The sequence below is a fragment of the Salvelinus alpinus genome, chromosome 18, assembly GCF_045679555.1.
Source record: "Salvelinus alpinus chromosome 18, SLU_Salpinus.1, whole genome shotgun sequence".
In the NCBI taxonomy this organism is placed as follows: Eukaryota; Metazoa; Chordata; class Actinopteri; order Salmoniformes; family Salmonidae; genus Salvelinus; species Salvelinus alpinus.
This window is the reverse complement of record NC_092103.1, coordinates 33,127,921-33,144,898: the sequence shown is the minus strand read 5'-3', so window position 1 is coordinate 33,144,898 and position 16,978 is coordinate 33,127,921. Positions and strand designations below refer to the sequence as shown.

Here is a 16,978-nt window from a genome sequence, read left to right as displayed (position 1 = left end):
TTTACCATGGCAACCACTTGTTAGTATAAAAACAAAACGTATTTCTCTGTTCGGTTGGCTTTCGTGGAGATCAGACCGTTTTCATTTTCAGGGATATTTGTGAGTTTTTGACCAAGTACTGGGCTTCTGTGTCTGTCATCGCTCTTTGACCAGAGTGCAGTCTGGCATCCATTTACTCCAAGTAGCCTATCCACACATTAGAGAGCACCAGACTCCGTTTTATGGTCCTTTGAGCCGGATGATGGACATCGAGACTGAGGACAACCAGATCTCCCAAGGGTCCCATCCCAGAGGAGAAGACCGTCCACTATGGCAGATACAGCAGCCTAAAAGAATGGAGGACTACATAGTCAACCACCCACGCACTCTAACAACTGCTCCAAGTGGGCATGCCCACCGAGGTGAGGGCATTCTAACCGGTGAGCCCTCCCCCACAGGTCAGCTTCAGCCAAGCCACGCCCCAGAAGAAGAAGACCTTGAGGAGGATTTTGATGAAGAAGATCATCATCAACCTCAACAAAGCGAACTGTTGAGCCCAGGCCAGCCAGAACAAAAGGCGTTAAAAGCCCAGTCTCTCCAAGGAAGGGGGACGCCAGCCCGCAGTCAACAAAGCAGTAATGGCGACAACCGTGATGACTCATATATTCAAGTTCATCTTAAGAAGATAGAACTTAAAGAACTGGAACACCAGTTAGCTAAAGAGAGAGAGGCAGCACGGTTCAATTCTGAAATAGAGAGACTCCAACTCACCATGGAGAGAAGATACCAGAAGATGCAGCTGGGGAGTAGAGAAAGATAATGGCAACAGCAGCAACGCCTTCGCCAGGCCCAGAACGTGCTGAAGAAGGCGGAGCTGCGCCACTCCCTCCTAGAAATGGGTGAAGATTACGCCCCTCTATGCACCCCCAGCCGCATCTTGCACAGTCACCCGACAAAGCGTGGCACCAAGCAGGAGCCAAAAACTCAAGACGCGATCGACCACCAGGCAGGATCACATGAAGGGAACTCCGGCTGGCACCGGACCAGCCACCCACTCATACTAGAGCAACCTCCATTAACGTGCCATGTATCCTGACATGACACCAACCAAGGACTTTCCTCAAGTCCAGGTGTCCACAACCATGGTCAAATAAACCAGAGTGATGCCTCCTCCTTGCTGCTAGTCCCACACCATTGGACTGATCCACATCCATTGCTTAATCAGTCAAACCAGTTCTTAGCATCAACTGCTGGGCCACCTTTGAGCATGCCAGCACCACGCCTGCTCTTATCCTACAAAGGTCACTGGGCGGCACCACCACATAGGCCCAATCCACGTCGGCAGCCAACATCTGGGGTGCCTCTAGCACCTGTGACTTCAGGCCCAAACCTAATGGACCTAGTTGTAGCCTCCTGCTTTGGGATCCTAAAGCCAAAACTCCCACACTTCAGCAGCGGTCGTGAGAGTGACTTTGTCCTACTGAGGAAGGCCCTGGACAGCCTGCTTGGCCCGCATCCTCATCTGACAGCATTACAAGTACCAAGTTCTGCTAGAGCACCACAAGCTTCCAAGTGCTTACAAACTGACCCAGTCATGTTTGCATGATCCAAATCCCTATCCCACTGCCCTGAGCGCACTCCAAGACAAGTATGGACAGCCAAGGCAGTTGGTGCAGAGCGAGCTTGGAGCCATCCTGAATGCGGAACCTATCAAGATGGGAGATGCTGCAGCATTCAACGAGTTTGCTCTCGCAGTCCATTCTCTCGTGGGTGCGCTCCAGACACTAGAGGCTGCCAACGCATTCGAGCTGATGTGCGGCTCACACATGGATCTCCTACAGAGAATGTTTTGTGGAGTATCGCCTTACCAAAGGCTTTCTACAAACAGGGGTTGATAGAACCTACACCCTACCTGACCTGACTGACTGTTTGGTTACAAGTCAAATCTCGGGCCAAGCGGATTTCCAGTCGGGCCGTCGAGTTCCACCAAAAAGAAGGAAAGGGAGCTAAAGAACAGTGCCTGCCTTCCCACAACAAGTCCATTTCGAATCCCACCGTACCTTCTCCCCTATGCAATCTGGTTTCTGAGCTGGTCATGGGTGCACCTCAGCCACGCTCAAGGTCCTAAACGATATCATAACCGCCATCGATAAAAGACAATACTGTGCAGCCGTATTCATCGACCTGGCCAAGGCTTTCGACTCTGTCAATCACCGCATTCTTATCGGCTGACTCAACAGCCTTGGTTTCTCAAATGACTGCCTCGCCTGGTTCACCAACTACTTCTCAGACAGAGTTCAGTGTGTCAAATCGGAGGGCCTGTTGTCCGGACCTCTGGCAGTCTCTATGGGGGTGCCACAGGGTTCAATTCTCGGGCCAACTCTTTTCTCTGTATACATCAATGATGTCGCTCTTGCTGCTGGTGATTCTCTGACCACCACCTTCGCAGACGACACCATTCTGTATACTTCTGGCCCTTCATTGGACACTGTGTTAACTAACCTCCAGACGAGCTTCAATGCCATACATCTCTCCTTCTGTGGCCTTCAACTGCTCTTAAATGCAAGTAAAACTACATGCATGCTCTTCAACCGATCGCTGCCTGCACCTGCCTGACAATCTAGCATCACTACTCTGGACGGTTCTGATTTAGAATATGTGGACATCTACAAATACCTAGGAGTCTGGTTAGACTGTAAACTCTCCTTCCAGACTCACATTAATCATCTCCAATCCAAAATTAAATCTAGAATTGGCTTCCTATTTCGCAACAAAGGATCCTTCACTCATGCTGCCAAACATACCCTCGTAAAACTGATTATCCTACCAATCCTTAACTTCGGCAATGTCATTAACAAAATAGCCTCCAACACTCTACTCATCAAATTGGATGCAGTCTATCACAGTGCCATCTGTTTTGTCACCAAAGCCCCATATACTACCCACAACTGCGACCTGTTTGCTCTCGTTGGCTGGCCCGCCCTTCATATTTGTCACCAAACCCACTGGCTCCAGGTCATCTATAAGTCTTTGGTAGGTAAAGCCCCGCCTTATCTCAGCTCACTGGTCACCATAGCAGCACCCACCCATAGCACGCGCTCCAGCAGGTATATTTCACTGATCACCCCCAAAGCCAATTCCTCCTTTGGCCACCTTTCCTTCCAGTTCTCTGCTGCCAATGACTGGAACGATTGCAAAAATCACTGAAGCTGGAGACACATATCTCCCTCACTAACTTTAAGCATCAGCTGTCAGAGCAGCTTACAGATCATTGCACCTGTACATAGCACATCTGTAAATAGCCCACCGAACTACCTCATCCCCATATTGTATTTTTTTATATTTTTTTGCTCCTTTGCACCCCAGTATCTCTACTTGCACAATCATCTTCTGCACATCTATCACTCAAGTGTTTAATTGCTATACTGTAATTATTTCGCCACTATGGCCTATTTATTGCCTTACCTCCCTAATCTTACCTCATTTGCACACACTGTATATAGACTTTTCTATTGTGTAATTGACTGTATGTTTGTTTATTCCATGTGTTGTTGTTTGTTTCGCACTGCTTTGCTTTATCTTGGCCAGCTCGCAGTTGTAAATGAGAACTTGTTCTCAACTGGCCTACCTGGTTAAATAAAGGTGAAATAAAAATGTAATTTTTCAAAACAATACATATTTCATAAGGCCTTATTTTGAGGCCCTAGTTTTACCCCAATACGACAATGAGACAGCCTATTGAGGATGTCAGAGACCTGGCAGTGTGTTACCAGGACAACAACCTCTCTCCCGAAACGTGGGCAAGACAAAGGAGCTTATAGTGGACTACAGAAAACGGAGGCCCGAACACGCCCCCATTGACATTGATGGGTCCGTAGTGGAGCGGGTCGAGTGCTTCAAGTTCCTCGGTGTCCACATCACTAAAGACCTATCATGGTCCAAACAGACCAACACAGTCGTGAAGAAGGCACGACAATGTCTCTTCCCCCTCAGGAGGCTGAAAAGATTTGGCATGGGCCCTCAGATCCTTAAAAAGTTCTACAGCTGCACCATTGAGAGCATCTTGACTTGCTCTATCACCGTTAGGTATGGTAATTGCTCGTTATCCGACCGCAAGGAGCTACAGAGGGTAGTGCGTACGGCCCAGTAAACATCACAGGGGCCGAACTCCCAGCCATCTAGGACCTCTATACCAGGCAATGTCAGACGAAGGCCAAAAACTCCAGCCACCCAAGTCACAGACTGTTCTCTCTACTACCACACGACAAGCGGTACCGGAGTGCCATGTCTGGGACCAAAAGGCACCTGAACAACGTCTACCCCCAAGCCACAAGACTGACAATTTACGTTAACCCTCTTTATTATTTATTTATCTTAATTGTATGTTATGTTATTTATATTTGAGTACCATAAGATGAATTAATCAATCAATCAATGCACATGCAAAAACATAGATATTGAAACAAACAACTTCAAAAATCAACCTGCAATAGAGCATGCTGGGAAATGATAATGATGGGCGTGGCTTTGGTTCAACTCTGGTTATTAACACCAACACCATGGTTCTTTTACACCACTAAGTGATAATTTAACTATTTAATCAACACTATAAATGTTACACTGAAAAATCAACACTAGTAAACACTGGCCAATTTGCTGTGTGCTATGAAAGGGACACATCTGCAGGCTTCCATACATTTCAATAACCTTTTCAAATTCTGAATAATGGTAGATGCCCCGTCAATAACCCCCCACTTAACTCAAAGGTTCTTTATTGGGCAAGAGTTCTCCAAGGGAACTTAAGAGCTGAGAAACAACAATTTAAGAACCTGCATAAGTGCATTTAAACTCCATGGCAACATTGATTGTTATTCTTCTTGAAGCAGAGAAGACTGAAAAGAGTTATCACCTTCACGGCGTTGAGTTTTCACATCACACTCACTGAGACAGAAACTGAGATAAGATTGAACTACTAAAACTTGAATGAAGATGGACTGACACCATAAGTTATCAGGGCGCCACCCTGCTACAAAGAGCACATTAGGAGTCTCGTCTGAGTTTGCATTGGGACACACACACACACACACTCATTCACCCACGTCATTGATTAGGCTGTTATCAGAACACTAGACTACAATGTGAGCAGGGATAACACAGACACACACACTGCATTGATTTAGCTGTAAAAGAGACCCAGTGCAGCACTATCTTCTTTGACAGTGTCAGCCCAGACACACTAATGTTAAACCCCCCCTTCCTCCAACCCCTCCCCTCTCTGAATAGTTACCATATGTTTACTACACCTGGACATCGTCGAGTTCCCACACGGTGGACTACACTAAACAGGGGCAGAGAGGGAAAGACCTGACACAGACAGACAGCTGGAGAATGGCTCCTCGCTGGGCACATACGTATGTCAATTCAATGTCTATTCCACATTGGTTCAATGTAATTTAATTGAAATGACGTAGAAAAAAACATTGATTTAACCAGGGTGGACCCCGTTGCACTACTTACTGCGATGTGCCATGACAGCAGTATGGGGGGGGGGGGCTGAGGTCGCTGACCTCCCACATCAGCAGTCTTTAAATCTTTACCCCCTCCATCAGTGAAGGAGTGGAACATACCTTTACATGGATTCTGCTGACTGGGGAGTCTGAGTCGGGCTCTGGGGAAACACACTGCTCCAGCGCACATGCTGTATGTGGAACAAAAGAGGAAACAGAAAGAAAGAAATAGGGGGTCAGTACTTCAGGACTCTCGTTCACTATGTGAGATGTGTTTTGGCCGTATACATTACAGCCTCCCAAACACTACAGATGGCCCCAATGACAGACGAGGAGAGGAGGCGTGAGGGACAGGAGTGAGAGAGAGAGGCAGTGAGGGAGAGGAGTGAGAGAGAGGAGGAGTGAGGAAGAGGAGCAGTGAGGGAGAGGAGGAGTAGTGAGGGGGAGGAGGAGTTAAGCAAAAGAGGAGTGAAGGAGTGAGGGAGAGGAGGAGAGGTGACGAGAGTGGAGGAGCAGGTGGAGAGAGATAGAAACATTGCTGACAAACAACATGTAGCCTGCAGTGTGTGGCTGCATCTGTGGAGTTAAGAAAGGAAACCCAAATCAGCAGGCTTGTTTTGCACCCCAATCCAGGCCCAGGGTGGTCGAGAATGAGGAATGGCTTTTGATTTACTTAAGTCCTTCTAGAAAATAAATGGCCTTTGTACGGCTCCTGCAGTCTGTATAGTTTGTCCCCACTCTCTCTCTTTCTGTCTTGTTTCTCTCTCTCTTATCTCTCTATTATTTTCCTCAGTGCTCTACAGTATGCTTGTAGAGCGTTTGCCCCCCTACAGAAACCTCAGAACAAACTGGACACTATAAGTATATTATTTTCCAACATAACATTGTCATACCAGCAAAAATAGTTGGCCATCCTGTTGTTCTCTCTCTCCTTGCCACCTTTCTTTCTATTCCACATCCCCAGTCTCAATCTACCCTTCATTCTCTCTCTCTCCATCTGTCCCTCTCTCTGCCTATCAGTGTTAGTGTGACTCATATATTATTGCAGTGTTAACGTAGGAAAGCACCCAAGCCATGGGCCGGAAGGTCTGCTTCTAGAGATTGAGTCACTGCAGGCTAAATAGCCTTTCCTGTCTCCCACCCTATATATCTCCTGCTCTAATATAGCCCTGTAATTCATTACATCAACACCAGAGGCTTATAGTGCAGTTCACAATATACAATATAACTCCCGCAAAAACAAGCCTCTGCATGTTGTTTGTGTCAACATTTCGGTTGGAGACCTTTATCAAGACAGATGTAGTTTATAGTCCCTTAAATTACTAACTCATAAAGTGTAGATTAAAGCTCATTGGCAACATTTATATTAGCTATACCGATATACAGCTTTCCTGCCATTGAGCATCCACGCCTAATGAGAAATTGTAGCTTCCATGATGCTGAATGACAGCTCCTTCTGTCCAAGAACTTTCATTCTCAGGTGGTTGGGTGGAAGAAATTACACTAACTGTTCCACAAGAGAATGTCACTGATGTGCATATTTTATTGGGTTGTTTGCAGATAATTTTGAATATTCTTCACATTTAAGTGAGTGTGACAAATTCAACAGTCAAGTGGAACAGCAGGTCTTTTTTTTTAAACCTTTATTTAACTAGGCAAATCAGTTAAGAATCTGTTCTTATTCTCAATGACGGCCTAAGGAACAGTGGGTTAAGTGCCTTGTTCTGGGGCAGAACGACAGATTTTTACCTTGTAAAAAGTTCAGGGATTTGATCTTGCAACCTTTCGGTTACTAGTCCAACACTCTAACCACTAGGCTACCTGCCTTATTTAAGGGTTAGGTGAGTGTCTGGATCTTGACTGGCAGGGGGTTGGGAGGGGGATGTAGGGGCATTTTAATGGGGTACAGAGTCTGGCGTTTGAGAGTGTGTGTGTGTGTGTGTGCCTGTGGGTGTGTGTTCGCTTTGGTTGCTGGGTGGGTGTGGTGGCCGGCTGCAGGGAGTCCAGTCTGCAGGGTCAAGATAAATGCAGAGAGGGGAGGGTGAGGAGGTGAGACAGGAAGTCCTCTAACATCACTTCCTGTCTTTGTTTCAACCACTCTATTTTCAAGGCTTGGAATGTAAATCCTGTTTAGAGGTGAAGGAATTCAAAACAAGTTTATTAACCCCTACGTCGGGGGTGGAACAGGCTTCTGACTGTCTCTGTGTGTGCATGTGCGTGTGCGTGCGAATGGTTTGGTACCACACCCTGTCTACATCCTGTACCAGCCATTCTGTCCTTGTATCTCAGGCCAGGGCACTGAGGAATGCCAAGCCCCACAGTCCCACAGCACGCTAGTAGAAACACTCACTGACCCTAAAAGGAAGTGTGTGTGAACATCAAACATAAACAGTGATTTACAAAGTGACCAACGCCAGCCCAGGGCTAACGGACAGACAAACACTGCCATACTCTTTATTACGTTATGGAAGCCTACAAAGACGGTGTTTTCCTAAGACAACAACCATATCTCACTTTTAAACTACAGTGTGCTTTAACCCGTCTTGCATTTTCATGGTGTTGGGCTGGTACTGCTGAGGAGAGAGGACCTCACACACACGAAGTCACACACACTCACTTCTATCCTACGTGGTTAGGGGGTTTTAAGTTGAAGGGTTTGTCTCCTATGGGACGTCAGGGAGATACATGTCTCAGGCTGAGGCTCAACGTCGACAGAGGACAGATTTAGGGTAATCCTCTGTTCCTTTCCAGAAAGACCTCAATCACCCTAATGAGTCTCGGAAACTGCTGTCTGTCAGCAGTACAGGGATTTGGGATTTGAGGCGGACAAACCTTTTCCAACTTCTGTTCACACTGTGGGAAAATGTGTTTTTGTGTGAATACAATGTGAATTTGTGCAAGTTGCAGTGAGGTTGTTCTATTTTTTAAGTGCATTGTACTATTTGAGCGTATTTGACAGCGCTTGGATGAATTATTTTCTATGTGCGTGTGTGTTTGAATGTGTGTGTTTGTGTTTGACTGATATACTAGGTGTTATGACCCATGATTTCTATAGGATTAATAGTCCCTTGGGTGAACGACCCCACATGGAAAACAGTGTGGATTTAACAATCGCTTGGCTGATGGATTGTTGTTCTTACCTGTGGGGGTCAATCAGCCTTCCCTTGTTTTAACACCCTCCCACCCTCCTCCCCTCAGTTAACTACCCTCTCTCCTTCCCTTGCTTACCAACAGTGGTGGAAAAAGTACACAATTGTCATACATTACCAGTGCCTGGTTGTTGAAGTGTGTTTGTTGACAGCATGTCACTCACACATTATGGGCGCATTAGGGCCAGGCTGCATGTCCTTGACATGTTTAAGAGAGCACCTCACCCCATAAATGAACTGAGGAGCACCAGGCTGGTCAGGGACACGGCCATTTGTCAGGCTTGTTTTTCAAATCTTTTTGCTACTGTGTACATCTACTTTAACAATCCTCCTCACTGACTGACTCAAGGTCTTTAGACTCTATGTGATACATATGTAGAATCTTAATTTGCAGCAAAATAATCCTGCATAAACAGGATTTTAACATTTAGTCCATAATGTTGCTTGATCTGTGGTTAGGCTATCAGCTGGCCAAAATTAGACTACATGAAAAGTGCAATACTGTTAATATAACCATGTGTAAGTGTGGGTTTTCAGTGAATTTATGTAAATCACAAAGCTCACCTGCATTTCCTGCAGAGAAGGAAAATTCTCAGCAACAAAAAAGTGATCACATTAAGATCCTACATCTGTACTGTGTCAGATGGGCCTTTTCTTCTCATCCAGGGAAAGAAGTCATAGAGTACGCCTGAAATGGCACCCGATTTACTATATAGTGCACTATGTTTGACCAGGGCCCGCACAGGGCTCTGGTCAAATGCAGTGCACCATGGACCTTGGTCAAAAGTAGTACACTATATAGGGAACATGGTGTCATGTAAGATGCAGACGTGATCTGCATCAGCATTAACCCTCTGTCTTTAGGATGATATTCATTGGGGAGAGGTGTTTCAATTTCTTATACAGTAAGACACATTTATGTAAATGGCTCCATATTTCAGAGATATCTGAGGTATCTGAGAGGCTCCTCGCATGTCGTCTGTCGAGGGTCAAAAACCAGGAGGACGAGAAAAAGAGAGGCTGGGAAAAGACAAGCGCTGACAGGACAACTGCTGGTAAGCTTGACAAACAAGACGAACTGGCACAGACAGACAGAAAACACAGGTATAAATACGCAGAGGATAAGTGTGGAAGTGTAAAAATGTATCTTCTTAACTTTTTGCTTCAGGAGAAACATAAGAAATAGCGCAAGAAAATGTCCAAGAACCTTTTTGAGGAATATCAACTTGCTTAACTTTCTTCTTAAGTCTATAGCTAAGGAAAAAAATGGCAGTTAAGTAGACATTTCTTCTTAAGAATGTTTTGTGAATCTGGGCCCTGGAGGCTCCATTATATACACTTTAGTTTAGGCTCTGGCTTCAACGCTAAACAAAGGTGCTATCTAGAACCTAAAAGGATTTGTCAGCTGTCCCCACAGGATAACCCTTTGAAAAACCCTGTTTGGTTCCAGGTAGAACCCTTTTGGGTTCCATGTAGAACCCTTTCCACAGAGGGTTCTAAAGGAATCCAAAAGGGTTCTATCTGGAAACAAAAAGGATTCTCCTATGGGGACAGCCAAATAACCCTTTTTTTCTAAGTGTGTAGCTGCTAACATTACAGTCTGAGTGAAGTGTAGAGTTCTTACTCTCTAGTGGTGGTAACTACTGGGTAACTACTGGACACCTCTATCTCCTTACATTAGTCCTGGTTTACCTACTGCCCTGCCTCTCCACTTAGCTGCCACCAAACCTCTATCTATAAAACACAAACTGATCTTATCAACTACCTACTGTATGTGGATTTGATCTCTAGCCTATACAGATACAGAACCTTTCTTGGCACCACTTGCCATTGATTCACAGCAGCTTTCTCTATTCTTACTGCCCCAAATATCTGCGCAAAAACTGTACATTAAATCACAGTTGATCTGAACTACAAGAGATCCTTTAGGACTATTGTGGTGTGAATGTCCACAGTTCACACTCACCAGCCTCCTGAAACAACTCTAGGGAATGTTTTGGCTCAAATACAAGATGTTCCAAATGCTAGCCTCATGGAGAGAGAATTTGATTACTAGGGTAAATAAGCCAATTACTGTCACGTGTTTCTGAGGGAAAAGAGTTTGGGTGGAATGTGTATAAAATCCCCATCCCTCCCTGGCCGCCGTTGACAGTTTCTGACGAGGATTGTTGGCAACAGCAACAAGGGGAAGAACTCTGAGCGGGACGGGACGGTGGCCATAAAAAGGCATGTTTAAAAAATGTGCTCACATTGATATGCAGGACAAAATTAGTCAAGGCTATTCTCATGTATTTTTGTGATGTCTAAGCATTTTTACTGTAGGGGCCCAAGGCATGGATGGTAAAACCAATTGCGCAACATTGATACACTAGTGACAAACTTACCCATCCTACTACTCAACTAGATTACTAGTTTCCCTTACCCTCTCCTGAAGACCAGAGAGAGGAAGTGAGATTAATAAAAGTTGGTACCACTAAAAGGTTTATTCACACATCCAAAACTGGGAAGTATATCAAAGCATGACTTTGCTTCAAAAAAAAAGTAAAATCCCCTAGGATTTGTTCACATTTTGTTGCATTACAAAGTGGAATTTAAATAGATTTAATAGCGATTTTTTTGTAATTAATCTACAGAAAATACTCCATAATGTCAAAGTAAAACACAAAATAAAACAATTTAAATAACATATATAATATAGTCATTGCATAATTATTCACCCACTTTGTTAAGGCTGGCCTAAATTAGTTTATGAGTCAAATTTGGCTAAACAAATCAAATAACAATTTACATGGACTCTATGTGAAATAATAGGGGATAACATGATTTTTGAATGACTACCCCTTCCTCTGTACCCCATATGAGTGGCAGGTAGCCTCAAGGTTAGAGCGTTGGGCAAGTAATCGAAAGGTCGTTGCTTCGAATACCGGAGTCGACAAGGTGAAAAATCTGTCGCTGTGCCCTTGAGCAAGGCACTTAACCCTAATTGCTCCAGGGGAGTTATACAATGGTGACCCTTGCCGTCACAAATATAAGCACCTACCCCCATACATACAACATCTGTAAGGTCCCTCATTAACGTATTGAATTTCAAGCACAGATTCAACTACAAAGAATAGGGTGGTTTTCAAAAGCCTCTTAAAGAAGGGCAGTGATTGGTAGATGGGTAACAATAACACATCAGACATTGAATATCTCTTTAAGTTAATTATTATGCTGTGGATGCTGTATTAAATCACAGACACATCAAAGATAGTCAGGCTTCTAAACTGCAGGACAGGAAGGAAACTGCTCAGGGATGTTACCATGAGGCCATTGATGATTTTACAGCTATGGAGTTCAATGGCTGTGATGGGGAAAAACTGAGGATGGATCAACAACATTGCAGTGACTCCACAATAATGACCTAAATGACAGAGTGAAAAAACATGGCAAAGGAATACACTTTTTGGCCTAAATGCAAAGCCTTATGTTTGGGGAAAATCCAACACAACACATCACTGAGTAATTGCCTCCATATTGTCAAGCACAGTGGTGGCTGCATCATGTTATGGGTAATGTTGCCTTAGGCAGTGTGCGAATTTAGGTCTGCTGAGCGCAAACTTGTGAAAAGTTCAAGTGCGCATTTACTGTGAACACTGAGGCTGTACCCGCTTTAAGTTACAGCTTTAACAGTGGCTATGTAGGTTACTGTGGCTATTTGATCATAATTTAGCCCTACCAGAGTGGCCTACCATAAAAAACAATGGAGAAAATGCATCCTATAACATTAACAAGCACATCTACTCACGACCGCTCATGCTGTAAACATAGTCCAGTTCAAAGTAAATGGCACAGACCCATATATGGTAATTGTCCATTTGCATATAGACCTACTGCAGCTCTGATTGTTTATGTCGCACAGGTCTGCATAGAGTACGGGCTGAGTAGTGCGTGCCAATGCAATGGAATCCTAATCCGATGCGTTCTGCCTACAACAAAATCTCTTGCATAGTTCGTGTTGTTTCAGTATGTTGAATTGAATGTGGCTAATATTGCATTGATTTGATCAGTTGCCACAATAAAGGGAAACGTTGATGGGGGAAACTCTTGAACAGTGGTCACCAACCTTTTCTGATTCAAGATCACTTTAAGTCAAAATAAAAGCTGAGATCCATCGCTAATTTTTATTTTTTACATTACTTAAAAACCGTAAGCATATGCAACATTAACCAATTAAAAACAGTACTGTAGAAATGAGGTTTGTGCATTAAGCTATAGGCCCAATACATTATGACCGCATATTGGTTTTGCTTGAATTGCCCTGCCTATGCATTGTTGTTCGGGCCATTTTTTTAAATGATATTTTTACATTTGAGGTAGGCTATATGATCACACTGGTAATAGAGCCGTTGTTGTATTACTTGTGAGGCACAGCGGAGTGAGCATACACTTAAATAATTTGTTGTTAATTTCTTTTTTTTACTGGGCTGCTAGTGCCTGCAGACTGAGGGTCTGCCTCTCAACATCCCTCCGCTCTCCCTTTCCTCCAGTGACACTGACCAAAAAAAGACACCGTCTTCCAGCTGATGGTGAAACTCGAGTCGCACAGCATTATTGCTGCCTCATGCACAAATTCATGTTGTTACTCCTATGAACAGCGAAAGTTAAATATTCCTCAATATTAAAAAAGATCCAAGCCACTAATAATAACAATGCAAGAATATAGATACATTTTCCTATTCATTCATTACTGCTGCATTGTTTGTTGTAGCGCTGAGTGGAAATAGGAAGAAAGAGGCATTTTATGGTTTATAAAAGTGTTGACAGGGCTGAGTAAGAACTTTAACTCACTCAAAAACTGCAGCTCTGCTGTATTCGTTGACAGTCTCTCTCTAGTCATGGTTTTAAACATTGTGAAATCTCACAGTATTAACTTTGCTGTAAGCTTTATTTTATGCCTGCTACGTCACTTTAGACATGGTAATCTGAGACATCCGATTGGTCAGCAGTAGGCCTATAGTGCATTTGATTTGCTCTCTGGGCCTGCCGGGAAGGCAGAGTTTTTACCTTCAGACACATGAAATGGTTCAAAATGGCAACAGTTTGCCTACCCGGCACGCAGGGCAGCTGAATCGGGTGCCCCCACCACCAACAGCCCGAAACGAATACAAAACAATTGTTACACAAGGCTTTATCTTGTTGTTTTTTTACAGAAATGTTTGGCGTTCGACATGGAATGCCTTGGTGACCACTACTCTAGAAAGTTGAGTGAAGTTCACATTTAACCTTTATTTAACTAGGCAAGTCAGTTCTTATTCTTATTTACAATGACGGCCTACCAAAAGGTAAAAGGCATCCTGCGGGGACAGGGGCTGGGATTAAAAATATAATAATAATAATAAAGGACAAAGCATCACATCACGACAAGAGAGACACCACAACACTACATAAAGAGAGACCTAAGACAACAACTTAGCATGGCAGCAACACATGACAACACAGCATGGTAGCAACACAACATGACAACAATATGGTACCAACACAACATGGCAGCAGCACAACATGGTAGCAGCACAAAACATGGTACAAATATTATTGGGCACAGACAACAGCACAAAGAGCAAGAAGGTAAAGACAACAATATATCACGCGAAGCAGCCACAACTGTCAGTAAGAGTGTCCATGATTGAGTCCTTGAATGAAGAGATGGAGATAAAACTGTCATGTTTGAGTGTTTGTTGCAGCTCGTTCCAGTCGCTAGCTTCAGCGAAATGAAAAGAGGAGCGACACAGGGATGTGTGCGCTTTGGGGACCTTTAACAGAATGTGACTGGCAGAACGGGTGTTGTATGTGGAGGATGAGGGCTGCAATATATATATCAGATAGGGGGGAGTGAGGTCTAAGAGGGTTTTATAAATAAGCATCAACCAGTGGGTCTTGCGACGGGTATACAGAGATGACCAGTTTACAGAGGAGTATAGAGTGCAGTGATGTGTCACATAAGGAGCATTGGTGGCAAATCTGATGGCCAAATGGTAAAGAACATCTAGCCGCTCGAGAGCACCCGTACCTGCCGATCTATAAATTAATAGATCCGTAATCTAGCATGGGTAGGATAGTCATCTGAATCAGGGTTAGTTTGTCAGCTGGGGTGAAAGAGGAACGATTACGATAGAGGAAACCAAGTCTAGATTTAACCTTAGTCTGCAGCTTTGATATGTGCTGAGAGAAGGACAGTGTATCATCTAGCCATACTCCCAAGTACTTGTATGAGGTGACTACCTCAAGCTCTAAACCCTCAGAGGTAGTAATCACACAGCTGGGGAGAGGGGCATTCTTCTTACCAAACCACGTTACCTTTGTTTTGGAGGTGTTCAGAACAAGGCTAAGGGCAGAGAAAGCTTGTTGGACACTAAGAAAGCTTTGTTGTAGAGCATTTAACACAAATTCCAGGGAGGGGCAAGCTGAGTATAAGACTGTATCATCTGCATATAAATGGATGAGAGAGCTTCCTACTGCATGATCTATGTTGTTGATGTAAATTGAGCAGAGCGTGGGGCCTAGGACCGAGCCTTGGTGTACTCCCTTGGTGACAGGCAGTGGCTGAGACAGCAGATGTTCTGACTTTATACACTGCACTCTTTGAGAGAGGCAGTTAGCAAACCAGGCCAAAGACCCCTCAAACACCAATACACCTTAGCCTACCCACAAGAATGGAATGGTCTACCGTACCAAAAGCTTGGCCAAGTCAATAAAAATACCAGCACAACATTGGTTAGAATCAAGGGCAATGGTGACATCATTGAGGACCTTTAAGGTTGCAGTGACACATCCATAACCTGAGCGGAAACCAGATTGCATACCAGAGAGAATACTATAGACATTAAGAAAGCCAGTCAGTTGATTATTGACAAGTTTTTCCAACACTTTTGATAAATAGGGCAAAATAGAAATGGGCATATAACAGTTAAGATGGGCTTGATCTCCCCCTTTAAATAAAGGACACACCGTGGCTGCCTCTCCCCAGAGAGTTTAGACAGGTTAAAAAGGTCAGAAATAGGCTCGGCGATGATAGGGGCAGCAACCTTAAAGAAGAAAGGGTCTAAACCCAGACAGTTTTTGGGGGTCAAGGAGCTCCTTTAGCACCTCGGACGACCGCCTGCAGGTAGAAACTTTGTAGCGGGACAGGGAAAAAAGATGGAGGAGCATCGGGGCTAGTCGCATTAGAAGGGGTGGGAAATGAGGAAATGTTGGATGGGCAAGGAGGCATGGCTGAGTCAAATAGGAATCCTGACTTAATGAAGTGGTGATTAAAGAGCTCAGCCATGTGCTCCATATCAGTAACAACCACATCATCAACATTAAGGAAATTGGGCAGCTGTGAGGAGGAGGGTTTATTCTCCAGGTCTTTAACCTTTATCCAGAACTTCTTGGGGTTAGACCCACAGAGAGAGATCTGCTCCTTAAAGTAACTAACTTTGGCCTTCCGGATAGATCACGGTTGAACCAGGGGCTGAGCCTGTTTCTAATTCTCAGATCGGTGTGGAAGAACTTGACTGGCCTGCACAGAGCCCTGACCTCAACCCCATCGAGCCCCTTTGGGATGAATTGGAATGCTGACTGCGAGCCAGGCCTAATCACTGCCTGACCTCACTAACGCTCGTGGCTGAATGGAAGCAAGTCCCCATAGCAATGTTCCAACATCTAGTGGAAAGCCTTCCCAGAAGAGTGGAGGCTTTTATAGCAGTAAAGGGGCAACAAACTCCATATTAATGGCCATGATTTTGGAATGAGATGTTTGACAAGCAGGTGTCCACATACTTTTGGTCATGTAGTAGCTGAGGGTAGAGATTAAAACTGTTGTGTTGTGGTGAACAGTCGTGCTGATTGGATAGAAATTAGAAAAGATTGCACGAGACAAAGCAACCAGACGTAGTAGTGCCTGACTAATGTGATTCGCTTTGTGTATGACATGCTGACGCTAGGCCTATGATTTGAGCCCCACTAAGAAGTAACCAATTACCTGTCATGTAAATCTGATGAACTGCCGACTTTGAGCGTGAAAATCCCGCAAAAAGTACATGGATAGGAAGCATCCGTAGTAGTACCCGTACTAAGAGCCAACTGTCTAACCCATAATGAGATCAGAGATCAGGCGCTATTGCGACGTGACCATAGGACCAACCATGAAAAGGCACTTGAGTAAAAGTGTTATTAAAACTGAGCACTACACAAACCCTTGCAGGTGCCAGATGAACCTTGTACACTAGCAGTAAAGGAACCAGCGTGGATATGATGTAGCCTTCGAATCAGTGTTAAAGATGGCTGGATAGCCACCAGTGCTGGGTCGTTGGTCATAGGAGC

General features: G+C 44.4%; 1 long non-coding RNA gene across 1 annotated transcript in view; it reads right to left on the bottom strand.

Moving 5' to 3' along the window:
* The window catches only part of LOC139544206 (uncharacterized), a 29,130-nt gene that overhangs the window by 676 nt on the left and 11,476 nt on the right, over positions 1 to 16,978 (bottom strand). Inside the window, exon 4 of the long non-coding RNA XR_011668829.1 lies at positions 5,607 to 5,677. This is a non-coding gene — a long non-coding RNA (uncharacterized lncRNA). The remainder of the gene's footprint in view (positions 1 to 5,606; positions 5,678 to 16,978) is intronic.